Raw genomic sequence first — 14,400 nt, forward strand, 5'->3', positions numbered from 1 at the left:
AGTCCCAACTCTCTGTTCTTTTTAGGTGCTGAGACCACCACCTTGCATGAAAAGTTCTCTTAAAGCAGAAGTGACAATATTCCAGAAACTGCACTTGATTGTTATAGAAAGACTCAGCCACCGGATATCCTCCCAGCCAGTGACTGGGTACAGGGCCATTTGAGAGTCAAGTGACTAGTTTCTTAAACCCTATTCACACCAATCTTAAATTATAGCCAACCTACGAAAATTGAATACCACTCATTTCACCAAGGAGAGCCTGTTTCTACCATTAATTATGCTAATTAACAAATCATTAATTTTGTCAGTAAAAATCTGTATCTGACATTCAGGATGCAAATTAGAAAATAACTGGTGTTTTTCAAAGACATGAATACAGAAGCACTTGTAGTCTCCGAGGTTGCCTTTTTGGTGTATGTTTGCCACCCATGCCAAACCATGAATTCTTTATTTATTTATTATTTTAAATTTATTTTAATTGGAGACTAATTACTTTACAATACTGTGGTGGTTTTTGCCATACCTTCACATGAATCCACCATGGGTGTACATGTGTTCCCCAGCCTGAACCCCCCTCCCACCTCGCCTCCCCATCCCATCCCTCAGGGTCATCCCAGTGCACCAGCCCTGAGCACCCTGTCTCATGCATGGAACCTGGACTGGCAATCTGTTTCACATATGGTAATATACATGTTTCAATGCTATTCTCTCAGATCATCCCACCCTCACCTTCTCCCACCGAGTCCAAAAGACTGTTCTATACATCTGTGTCTTTTTTGCTGTCTCGCATATAGGGTCATCGTCCATCTTTCTAAATTCCATACATATGCATTAATATATTGTATTGGTGTTTTTCTTTCCGACTTACTTCACTCTGTATAATAGGCTCCAGTTTCATCCACCCCATTAGAACTGATTCAAATGTATTCTTTTTAATGGCTGAGTAAGGGAGATGGTGATGGACAGGGAGGCCTGGCGTGCTGCAATTCATGGGGTCGCAAAGAGTCGGACACGACTGAGCGACTGAAGTGAATTGAACTGAATACTCCATTGTGTATATGCACCCCAGCTTTCTTATCCATTTGTCTGCTGATGGACATCTAGGTTGCTTCCATGTCTTGGCTATTGTAAACAGTGCTGCGATGAACATTGGGGTACACGTGTCTCTTTCAATTCTGGTTTCCTCGGTGTGTATGTCCAGCAGTGGGATTGCTGGGTCGTATGGCAGTTCTATTTTCAGTTTTTTAAGGAATCGCCACACTCTTCTCCATAGTGGCTGTACAAGTTTGCATTCCCACCAACAGCATAAGAGGGTTCCCTTTTCTCCACACCCTCTCCAGCATTTATTGTTTGTAGACATTTTGATAGCAGCCATTCTGACCAGTATGAGATGGTACCTCATTGTGGTTTTCATTTGCATTTCTCTGATAATGAGTGATGTTGAGCATCTTTTCATGTGTTCTTGATTAAGTAGCCAGACTCTATATGTAACTCTATATGTAACAACCAACCAACACACACATTTATGGTACTGCATCTTTGGTAAAATTTTTAAAAGTAAATTACAGACATAAAACAGGGAAACTGTGTACTGTTTATGTAGTGCAATTTAGTACATTGGAAAATGGAATTAGCTCCTGGATTCCTGATGTTAAGAAATGGAAGCAAAAGCCGTGAGATGAAAGAAGATGCCGGAAGAATTGGAGCATTTTAAGAATGTATAGGGATATGAAATTTAACAATTTTACGTTTAAATGGCCCCATCTCAAGTTATGTGCATGCATGCTAAGTCACTTCAGTAGCGTCTGACTCTTTGTGACCCTATGGACCGTAGCCACCAGGCTCCTCTGTCCATGGGATTCTCCAGGCAAGAATACTGGAGTGGGTTGCCATGCCTTCCTCCAGAAGATCATCCAGACACAGGGATCAAACCCACATCTCTGGCGCCTCCTGCATTAGCAGGCAGGTTCTTTACCACTAGTGCCATCTGGGAAGCCTTCAAGTTATGTATCTGCCCCTAAATATGGCAAGAATATTTTAAATGCTTTTAGTATGAAGTTAATATGTGTTCTTAATGCTTCATAATGCTTTCTAAATATTTGCTTCATAAGTAACTTGAATCCTACATCATGTGAAGTTCAAATTTATTCATATTCAGTGGGATTTCCTTTATGTTTTACAGTGACCCTCTTCAGCCCACCCTGGCAACCCTGTCAATTTCCTGGCCCTGGGCCACTCATGTTGAAATACTGGTAGGAGGTTGTTATCACCCAACATGTGATCTGGCAAGCAGCAGCAACTAGGTGTGTTCAGTATTCTCCTGGCAGTCCTGTTTTATAAAATTTCCAGTCACAACAGCAACCTTGATATGTTTGGGAGGTTCAGGTGACTTTTTTAATCTATTGGAGATTCATGTAGTGTTAGATGGATTCATTCCAATTACCAATTTCCCTTCAATAATTTTAATAGTTCTTTTATTTTCATTCTTGAATAAAGTACAAATGGATTTTAACTATTAAAGTTCAAAATATTAACATGTGGAAAGTGAAAGAAATCATTATGATTATTATAGACAATAGAAATTTCTTAAATCTAAGACATTAATAGAAACAATGGATTTACACAGATGTGATTCTCCTTATATGAATACTTTTTATAAAGAGTTTCAATAATTTTGTTGGCTTTTTATGAAACAGTTTATCCATTGGGGAAAAGATTACCAAGGTTGTCAATCAGACTTTTTGATTATACCCATCTATAAGAAAATAGCATATTGTGTATTTAGACTAAATTCTAAAATATTGTCAGCTTTAGTAGACATTTTCAATGAATTGACCACTAAACCAGGTAGGACATAAAATCAGTCTTTATTTTAGACCTTAATTAGGCATTGAAAACTAATTTTAGATCAAGAAACATTTATGGAAAGCCTATTATTTCTTTAGTAGTTCTTTGTAATTCTAATTCTAATTAAATGTTTAGAGATATTTAATTCTCCTTTAATTAGAGGTAATTCTAAGATAAGCCCTTTGTTTGGGAGGTTTTCAATGTCCTTAACAATGAAGACATGCCAAAACCATATTACAAAGTGCTTGATAAACTTTAAAATTTAAATTAGTTAATAATTTTAATATAAGTCTCCATAAAGATATATAACTGTGCTATTCATATCATAAATTATAGGATCTACTAAAACAATATAAAATTGTCCAATAGTTTTATCATGAGGCAGGATGAGCTGGCAATGTTTAAAGATTTTTGATGAACATACTCTTCAAACTGTCAGTTTATCTCCTATCTGTATGTATAATCTTATTTGGAAATGATATAAAAAAATTCTCATTTGAGACCCTTCCTGAATAGGAGACCCTTCATAATAATGGCCTTTTTGTCCAGCCCTCACTGTGTCCTCAGCCTCTGAGTGAATGAGTCTGAATTCCAGGCTAGAAGTTAGAACTCTTCCTTTGCCACTTACTTGCTATTTAATTTTGCTTTGGATAATTCTTTCTGTCTCTTGTTTTATTCCAACTTCTTAATATGTAACATACTTAAAGAAGAAGGAACATATACCAAATGTGCAGTTTGAAAGATTTTTGCAAATAAAATACACCTGTTTAACCAGTGTTTATCAAGAAATAAAAAATTACATCAATAGCATCCCCATAGCTTTCCTTGATGGAGTGGCACCCCACTCCAGTACTCTTGCCTGGAAAATCCCATGGACGGAGGAGCCTGGTAGGCTGCAGTCCATGGGGTCACTAAGAGTCGGGCATGACTGAATGACTTCACTTTCACTTTTCACTTTCATGCATTGGAGAAGGAAATGGCAACCCACTCCAGTATTCTTGCCTGGAGAATCCCAGGGACGGGGGAGCCTGGTGGGCTGTCATCTATGGGGTCGCACAGAGTCGGACACGACTGACGAGACTTAGCAGCAGTAGCAGCAGCTTTCCTTGAAGACACTTCCTTTCATTAATACATGCCCCATAAGAGTACTCACTGTTCATTCTTTCCTATTTTTCTCCTGTCTTTAAATTCAATCTTAAAGAATGTACTTTTTTGTGTGTCTGGCTTCTTTCATTTTCATCCATATTCTTGCAGGCAGCCATAAATCATTCATCATTATTGTGTAATATTCCTCTGTATGTCACAATTTCTTTTCTACTGTTAATGGACCTTTGGGTAGTTTCTACTTTGATGATCCTCTGAACATGCTAGTACAGGTCTTTTGGGTTGTCTGTCATTTTGTAGGAGTTCTTTATTCTATGAGTCCTTTGTTAGATAAGTGTATTGTAAATAGCTTTTCTTTTTCTGGGTTGCCTATTCACTTGCTTAGTTGTTTCTTTTGATTACAAAAATATAGATGTAATATAGTCTAAATTATCCATTTTTCTCTATAATTAGCACTTTTTAAAATCTTTTAAGAAATGTTTGCCTACCTAACCAAAATCAAGAAGCTATTCTCTCCTGTTTCCTTCTAAAAGTTTTACTTACTTTTAGTTTTACTTTTACCTTCTAAAACTTTTGTCCACACAAAACCCTGAAAATCATTATTTATAGTATCCTTATTTATAATTGCCCCAAACCTGAGACAACCAAGATGCCCTTCAATAGGTGAATCAACATATGTACACAGTGATTCACCCATACAATTGAATATTAATTAGTGATAAAAGAAATGAGCTATCAGGTCACCCCAAGAAATACAGAAACCTTAAATGACTATTACTAAATGAAAGAAGACATCTGAAAAGGCTACATCTTTGTGATTCCAGCCACATCACATTCTGGAAAAGGCAAAACCGTAAAGATATTAAGGAGATCAGTGGTTTCCAGGGATTTGGGGGAGGGAAGAAGGATGATTAGGTGAAGCACAGGGCATTTTTAAGGCAGTGAAACTATTATACGTGAAACTGTAAAGTTAGATAAAGGATATTATGTCTTCTTTGAAATCTATAGAGCTATACTATGCAAAGAATTAATCTAGATTTAAATTATGTCTTTTAGCTAATAATACTGAATCAATATTGGTTCATTCGTTGTAACAAATTTACCATACTAGAGTGATGTTGATAGTAGGGGGAACTATGTGAGGGAGTTAGGAGTACACGGTGATGCTCTGTACTACTCTTTAATTTTCATGTAAATTTTTATCAAAATGTTCTAAAATAAATGTTTATTCATTAAAAAATTTTATTGGGTGGACATGGCTCTGCACTTTCATATGATTTTTAAAAATCATCATCTCCATTTTCATGTATACACAAAAGATTAATAATAAAAAAAGAACTGTTAGGATTTTGAGATGGCATTGGGATAGATCTATAGATTTTATTCTTTGTTTTGCCTTTATTTTCAAGAATATCTTTTACTGGATGTAGAATCTAGAGTTGACAATTTTTTTCTTTAAGCATTTTCTTTTTTTAATTTTCCAAAAGCCATATATATATATATATAATTTTATTTATTTATTTTTGGCTATGCTGGATCTTCGTTGCTGCTCAGAGGCTACATTTTGGTGGCTTCTGTTGTTGAAGAGCCCAGGCTCTAGGTGCATGGGCTTCAGCAGTTGTGGTTCTTGGGCTCTAGAGCACAGGCTCAGAAGTTGTGGCGCACAGACTTAGTTGCTCCATGGAACGTGGGACCTTCCCAGAACAGGGATAAAACACTTGTCTCCTGTGTTGTATCTCAGAATTGCTCATAATTGATTTTCTTTTCTATTGGCAATGTGTTCCATTTATCTGGTTTCTCATATGTCAGGCAAATTTTAATTATACTCTAGGAATTATAAATGGTAAGTTGTTGAGATTCTGGATTCTATTACTTTCCCCTGATGTGTGCTATTTGTTTTGTTTTAGAAGGCAATTATCTCATTGGGATTTGTGAGGATAAAATTGTTTTAGAGCTGGACTAGACCAGCTCTATGTTTATCTCCAGGGACATCTGGCAGTCTGGCACCTTATCTTGGCCAAGAAAAGGTCAGTGAGCTAACTAATGATTTATAATATTCTAAGTTCAAAGCTTCCCTGGAGACACCCAAGACTGGCTTGTTTATTGATAAATTACACCTGCCATGACCAGTTAAACTTTTGAGATTGGCTTTATACCCAGAAGAGCAGAAAAGGACTTTCTGGAAACTTTTGGGCAGCTCTCCTGAAACTAAGATTTATCAGAGAAATCTTGGCAATTCAACCCCAAGGTGAAATACGTATTCATTTGTGGATATAACAGACCCTGAGGAGCTGTGCCTAGAGGTTTCAAACACCCTCAGTGCTCGCTCTCTCTTTTTTTCTTTTTTTACCTTTCTTCTCTTGCTGTACAATAGCTTTTGCCTTTAATAAAATTGTATATGAGTACATTCATCCTTTAGTATCCTTGGAGTATTGGCCCAGCAGATACCAAAATCCAATGCTACTCATGGACTTTATATAAAGTGACATAGTATTTGCACATAACTTACTTATATCCTCCCCTATACTTTAAATCATTTGTACATTATTCTAATACTTGATATAATGTAAACACTATGTAAATAGTTTTAAATACAATGTAAATGTTATGCAGATAGTTGCTAGCGCAAGACAAATTCAAGTTTTGCTATTTGGAACTCACTGGAATTTCTCTTTTTCTGAATATTTTTGATCCATGATTGGTTGATTCCAAACATGTGGAGCTCACAGATATAGAGGCCAACTGTGACCTCTGTGGAGTCTTGTAAATCCTTTCAATTATCAATCTATGCAAAATTGAATTGCAAACTTTGTTTCTTGGGTGGCAGCTTTAGTCTCCTTTCAGATGGATTACTATTGGCCAAGATGCTTTCTGTTTCACACATGTGTAATTAATGGGTCAAAGATATGTGTGGGAACAATTTCAGAGTCCCCTTTCTGATTTTTTTTTCCCCAAAATTTACCTGTTCTCTTTCATGAGCAGACGGAAGAGCTTCAGTTTTATGACCTTCAGTTTTCTGGTTTACCTGACTATTTTCAATCGTGTCTTCACTGTTTTCAGCACCATTTGCACTTGGCCTCAGGATGAAAGTTTCAGAAAATGAGAACTCCACTTTTCTAGAGGAGTATGCTCCATCATAATCTATCTCTTTCTCTTTACTTTCTAGTGCTTTTGTTGTTGTTCAGTTGTGTCCAACTCTTTGCAACCCCATGGACTGCAGCACACCAGGCTTCACCACCTCCCACAGCTTGCTCAAGCTCATGTTTATTGAGTTGGTGATGCCATCCAACCATCTCATCCTCTGTTGACCTCTTCTCTTCCTGCCTTCTATCTTTTCCAGCATCAGGATCTTTTCCTATGAGTTGGCTCTTTGCATCAGGCAGTCAAAGTACTGGAGCTTCAGCTTCAGCATCAGTCCTTCCAGTGAATATTCAGGATTGATTCCCTTTAGTTAGGATTGACTGGTTTGATCTCCTTGCAGTCCAAGGTACTCTTAAGAGTCTTTTCCAACACTACAGTTTGAAAGCATCAATTCTTTGGTGCTCAGCTTTCTTTATGGTCCAATTCTCACATGCATACATGACTACTAGAAAAACCATAGCTTTGATTAGACGGACCTTTGTCAGCAAAGTAATGTCTCTGCTATTTACTATGCTGTCTAGGTTTGTCATAGCTTTTCTTCCAAGGAGCAGGCATCTTTTAATTTCCTTGCTAGTTACTATTGTATTAGGTTCAGATTTTATTATTGTTTTCTGTGGAGGATTCAGTCTTGTTTGACCTTTTCCCATCATCATTAGAAGCAGAACTTCTCCCATGAAATTTTAAAAATATTGCCTTTTCCCATAAAAAGGTGTTTTAAAACTAAAAAATTTACGTTTGTTTGTTTGGTATACAAAATCTATTATATATCTTGAGCTAATGAAATGTTTAGAACTAGAGCATTAAAAAGAGAGGCTGTCTCATGTTAAGAATAATCATGAAATTTTTTTTTTTAAGACCAGGATGGTCAGAAAAATTATCAAAAAAAATAAATAAAAGTTTCCCCTCACCACCCCAAATCTTTATCAGTTGATTGTTAATTATAACTCAGTGGTCTGATCATGTATTTGACGCTCTCACTGAAGTCCTGGCATTATTGAACAATGACAAGTTGATGTCAATGAAATCTAGAAAGAAAGATTGCTGTGTAATACATGAACATGATCCCTTTTTCCTTTCACCGTGTTAATATGCTGTCTTATTTAATCATATTAATTCAGTTTGGCAAGCATTATATATCTATTAGTGCACCCCAACTATGGATTTCCCCAGGGGCTCAAGTAGTAAGGAACTTGCCTGCCAGTGCAGCAGACACAGGTTCCATCTTTAGTTTGGGAAGACCCCACATGCAACTAAGCCTGTGCTCTAAGAGCCCAGGAGTTGCGATGACTGAGCCCATGTGCCACAACTGCTGGAGCCCGTGCACCTAGAGCCTGAGCTCTGCAACAGGAGAAGCCACCACAATGAGAAGCCCGTGCACTGCAACTAGAGAGGAGCTCCTGCTCACCACAACTAGAGAAAACCCGAAGAGCAATGAAGACCCAGCACAGCCAAAAATAAATAAATAAAATTACATAAAAAAGAAATAAAAGATGCAAATTTGCATTAGTGTTCATTACAGCTGTTCAGTTCAGTTCAGTCGCTCAGTCGTGTCTGACTCTTTGCGACCCCATGAATCACAGCACGCCAGGCCTCCCTGTCCATCATCAATTCCTGGAGTTCACTCAGACTCACGTCCATCGAGTCAGTGATGCCATCCAGCCATCTCATCCTCTGTCGTCCCCTTCTCCTCCTGCCCCCAACCCCTCCCAGCATCAGAGTCTTTTCCAATGAGTCAGCTCTTCGCATGAGGTGGCCAAAGTACTGGAGTTTCAGCTTTAGCATCATTCCGTCCAAAGAAATCCCAGGGCTGATCTCCTTCAGAATGGACTGGTTGGATCTCCTTGCAGTCCAAGTTATATATAAAAAAATCTGAGTGCCAAAGAATTGATGCTTTTGAACCGTGGTGTTGGAGAAGACTCTTGAGAGTCCCTTGGACCTCAAGGAGATCAAACCAGTCAATCCTAAGGGAAATCAACCCTGAATATTCATTGGAAGGACTGATGCTGAAGCTGAAGCTCCAGTACTTTGGCCAACTGATGCAAAGAATGGACTAATTGGAAAAGACTCTAATTCTGGGAAAGACTGAAAGCAGGAGAAGGGAATGATAGAGGATAAGATGGTTGGATGGCATCACCAACTCGATGGACGTGAGTTTGAACAAGCTCTGAGAGTTGGTGATGGACAGGGAAACCTGGCGTGTTGCAGTCCATGGGATCACAAAGAGTCGGACGTGACTGAGCAATTGAACTAAACTGATAATGTTAAAAAACAAGAAACAAACAATAAAAAACAAACTTATTGCCCAACAACAGGGAAATTGTAAATCAAAGAATTTAAAGTGCTTTAGGGAGCTATTAATATTATATTTTCAAATGTTTTTTAGTGCTTATAAGGAAAGAATATATTATAATAGAAAGCCATAATGGCAGAATGAGATAATTTAGAATATGATCTCACATCTGTAACAAATTTTACAGAAAAAAAATGAGGAAACATTTATTAAAATAATAATTAGCTCTAAGAAACTTCTGAAATTCACTTATTCAAAAAGTATTTTTAGAATAATTTATGCAGAAATTTTTATTCTATTATTGTCTCTATAATTTCTGTATTTTTATATATGTTAAAATAAGCAACTCAGAGGTGCATTACATTTAGATTGAAATTCTAATGACCTTACTTAAATCCTTATTATGTTCCAAACATCGTTCTAAGGTGCTTTCAGGTACACTGTCTCAATCAGTGTGTCCCTTATGAAATTAGTTGTCAGGTCTGTTTGCTCCACAAGAATATTTTCCTTCTAAACGAGCCATAAATCTGTTGATTGACAGAGTGATTCATATGTTCATTTATCAAGTCACCACCTATAAGATGTTGAAGGAATTAGAAAATAACCTCTGAAGAAATTTCCCAAAATTGGAAAGGTAAGAAAGCTTTTAAATTATCATAGGTCAGTGAACAGATTTTTGCTGGGATTAAAAGATGTTAATTATTTTTCGCTTTAAGTAAATAGTTACATGAATGTTAGCAATTTTGTCAGAGTTACTGTGTGTAAAGAGATTATGCACAGTAGCATTCAGTTGCAATCATAAAATTCATTTATTGTGTAAATGGTCTTTCTGCAAGATTTTAGAATTATTATATTGTATTATTAATGTTTAAATGTATTATTAATGCATATATACAATATATATATGTTATGTATATTCAGAGTTAATTTATTTTCTACACACAAAGTTAAAAGACACTTGTTCCTTGGAAGAAAAGCTATGACAAACCTAGACAGTGTTTTAAAAAGCAGAGACATTACTTTGCCGACAAAGGTCCATCTAGTCAAAGCTATAGTTCTATTAGTCATGTTTGGATGTGAGAGTTGGACCGTAAAGAAGGCTGAGTGCCAAAGAAGTGATGCTTTCAAATTATGGTGCTGAAGAAGACTCTTGACAGTCCCTCGGACTGCAAGAAGATCAAACCAGTCAATCCTAAAGGAAATCAAGTCTGAATATTCATTGGAAAGACTGTTGCTGAAGCTGAAACTCCAATATTTTGGCCACCTGATGCAAAGAGTCGACTCATTAGAAAATACTTTGATGCTGGGAAAGGTTGAGGGCAGGAAACAAGTGGGCAACAGAGGGTAAGATGATTGGATGGCATCACCGAATCAATGGACATGAGTTTGAGCAAACTCTGGAAGAGAGTGCAGAACATGGAAGCCTGGCCTGCTGCAGTCCATGATGTCACAAAGAGTTGGACACGACTTAGTGACTGAACAACAACACCACGTTTACTTATGAATAATTTTCATTCCACCTGCTGGCTCAAGGGGAACAAAAGTTACAAAGTTGTCTGACTAAAGGACCTTCTGGTCGGATTTTACGGCTTGCACACCCTGAAATTTCAGATCGTGAAAGGACGTTATTTGGGGAGGCAGTGCATCCGCACCTCCAAGGAGACTGCTGTGGCAGCTCTCACAAGAAGGCTGTGGGCAGAGGCTTCCAGCTTGAAACCTCCAATGGGATTGTTAACAGTAACCGTGGGATGTTTCTATGATGTCACAAAGCAGGCACCTTTGTGTGGCAATAGCCTGGGGTAGTTTTTGAGCAGGCCAGAGGGGAGGCACTGTACGCGTCTTATTTTTCCCATATAATGCAAAGCAAGAAAGTGACAAATGCTGCCTGTCCAAATAACTTAATGTGCATTATATCTGCCATTTGTTGAATGCCAAAGACCATTTTTAGTGATTCACACACAACAGTTCACTTACTTGTAACTAAACCATATAGGATAGGTACTATTACACAGGAAAAGGAACATTTTTCTTTTCTTTTCTTTTCTTTTTTAGCAAATGAAGAAACTGAGGCTTTGAAAAGTTACTTGACCTAGATCATACAGTTACTAAACATCTGAGCTCATATTTGTACTCTGAATCCAAGGGGTTCATCATAAAAAATGAACAATTTTTACACTGTAACTGAATAAATCTTTTTCAAGCTGGTCTCATGGTGGCTTTTTTTTTAAGTTCTGGTGTGTTTTTAACATATATATTCTTGGGATTTCCCTGTCAGTCCAGTGGTTAAGATTCCATGTTCCCAATGCAGGGGGCACAGGTTGGATCCCTGATTGGGGAACTTAACATCTCTCATGCTACTCAGCAAGGCTTAAAAAAATATGTTTGTTTTTGGAAGTTGAAGGCACGGGGATACTCTATTAAGTGTGCATTCTAAGTCGCTTTAGTTGTGTCCGACTCTTCACAACGCTATGGACTGAAGTCCGCCAGGCTTCTCTGTCCATGGGGCTCTCCAGACAAAGAATACTGGAGTGGGTTGCTATGCCCTCCTCCAGGAAATCTTCACAACCCAGGGGTCGAACCCACGTCTCTTTGTCTCCAGCATTGGCAGGCAGGTTCTTTACCACTAGCGCCACAATCTATTAAAATATCTTAAACTAATTCCCAATACCACTCTCCTTGCATTGATGCCAGCAGTTGGGGAATTCTGTCCTTCTAGCTAAACAAAAGTTATGACCTACCTAGACAACATATTAAAAAGCAGAGACATTACTTTGCCAGCAAAGGTCCATCTAGCCAAAGCTATGGTTTTTCCAGTAGTCATGTATGCATGTGAGAGTTGGACCATAAAAAAAGCTGAGCACCGAAGAATTGATGCTTTTGAACTGTGGTGTTGGAGAAGACTCTTGCGAGTCCCTTGGACTGCAAGGAGATCCAAGCAATCCATCCTAAAGGAGATCAGTCCTGAGTGTTCATTGGAAGGACAGATGCTGAAACTGAAACTCCAGTACTTTGGCCACCTGATGTGAAGAGCTGAACTCATTTGAAAAGACCCTGATGCAGGGAAAGATTGAAGGTGGGAGAAGGGGACGACAGAGGATGAGATAGTTGTATGGCGTCACTGACTCAATGTACATTCGTTGGAGTAAACTCTGGGAGTTGGTGATGTACAGGAAGGCCTGGTGTACTGCTGTCTATGGGGTCGCAGAGTCCGCCCGACACGACTCGGGGACTGAACTGAACTGAGCTGCATTTTCAATGCTTACCACTAGAGGGAGTGATCAGACCATGGAGACCAGCGGCAAGTCCACTAAGGAATTCCTTGGTCACCTCCTGCATTGGCAGCTGAAGTAGCCTGAGCAAGAGATTGGGGGGCCCTTTGTTAATAAAAACAGATGTCTTTTTGTTATCTGCAGAAGATGATTTTGCAATTCCAGTAAAGAGAAGAGCCAAGTTGTGGAGCCTTGACGTGAGAGAGGCTAATACGCTTAGTATTCTAGATTTGATCTTCTGCACTGTTCAAATTTTAGACTAGACAATTCTTCATTCTTAGGGGTTGTCCTGTGCATCATAAGATGCTTCGCAGCATCCCTGGTCTCTTCCTGCTGTTGTTTAGTCGCTAAGTCGTTTCCGACTCTTTTGCAACCCCAGGGACTGTAGCTCACCAGTCTCCTCTGTTCAAGGGATTTGCCAGGCATTTATTATTTCCTTCTCCAGGGGATCATCCTGACCCAGGGATTGAACTTGTGTCTTCTGCATTGCATGTAGATTCTTTACTGCTGAGTCACCAGGGAAACCCCAGCTTCTACCTACTGCTGCTGCTACTACTGCTGCTAAGTCGCTTCAGTCGTGTCCGACTCTGTGCGACCCCATAGACAGCAGCCCACCAGGCTCCCCCATCCCTGGGATTCTCCAGGCAAGAACACTGGAGTGGGTTGCCATTTTCTCCTCCAATGCATGAAAGTGAAAAGTCAAAGTGAAGTTGCTCAGTCGTGTCCGACTCTTAGCGACCCCATGGACTGCAGCCCACCAGGCTCCTCCGTCCATGCGATTTTCCAGGCAAGAGTACTGGAGTGGGGGTGCCATTGCCCTCTACCTACTAGACATCAGTAGCACTCTTTTCCCTACTGTGAAAATCAAAAATGTACAAACATTGCCAGACATCCCTGGGGCAAAATTGCCCCTAACTGAGAACCACTGTCTTAGAGATCCAAACTTTCCTGAAGACTTGAGTCCTCAAAGATAAATAAAATATTTCTTTTCCCTGGTGACTGGGAAATCTGGGCTGCTTCTTCGTTTGGGTTCCTCAATTCAAGGCTATGCATGGAAAAATGAGGTTAGTCCCTGTTTATAAAAGACATGGATAAAGGACAGCATATATTGTAATACCTATCAAAGTGGCTAAGAATGCAAGAAACAGTTTGAAACTTTGCAATTAGGGAGAAAAGAGTAAGAGTTGAATCCAGAGGGGTTACAGAGATGATGTTAGGCAAGAAGGAGTTATCAGATTCAAGAAGCAAAGCCCAAGCAAGCAACAACAAAAAGGATGCAAAGCATTCCACAAGGGAGAACTCTTAAGAGACATCTGTGTGCACAGTAGAGGACTAAGTTCTTTGAAGAAATTCAAATGCTTGTCCTACAAGCTTGCTTTTCCAGTATTTTCTGTCTTACTTGCTAGTACTATTCTCCAGGGCTAGAAGCCCTGGAGTCATCTTTTGCAGTCTCTCTCTTTCAGGAAGGAAGTGATTTAAATAGGACTTTGCCTATCTATTAGACACATTCTTGACGCACAGAACCTAGCTTATATTGAGAGTTGTAGTGAACACTCTGCACAACCCAGTAGGCTGGCAATAACTTACTTACTTGCAGCATGAAAGTGAAAGTCACTCATTCATGTCCAACTCTTTGTGACCTCATGGACTGTACAGTCCCTGGAATTCTCCAGTCCAAAAATAACCCAAAAAGTTTAGTCAAGAGGAAAAATACATACACAAGAGGAAGCACCAAACTTGTAGAGCAAA

This window comes from Bos indicus, chromosome 9 (assembly GCF_029378745.1).
Source record: "Bos indicus isolate NIAB-ARS_2022 breed Sahiwal x Tharparkar chromosome 9, NIAB-ARS_B.indTharparkar_mat_pri_1.0, whole genome shotgun sequence".
NCBI lineage: Eukaryota > Metazoa > Chordata > Mammalia > Artiodactyla > Bovidae > Bos > Bos indicus.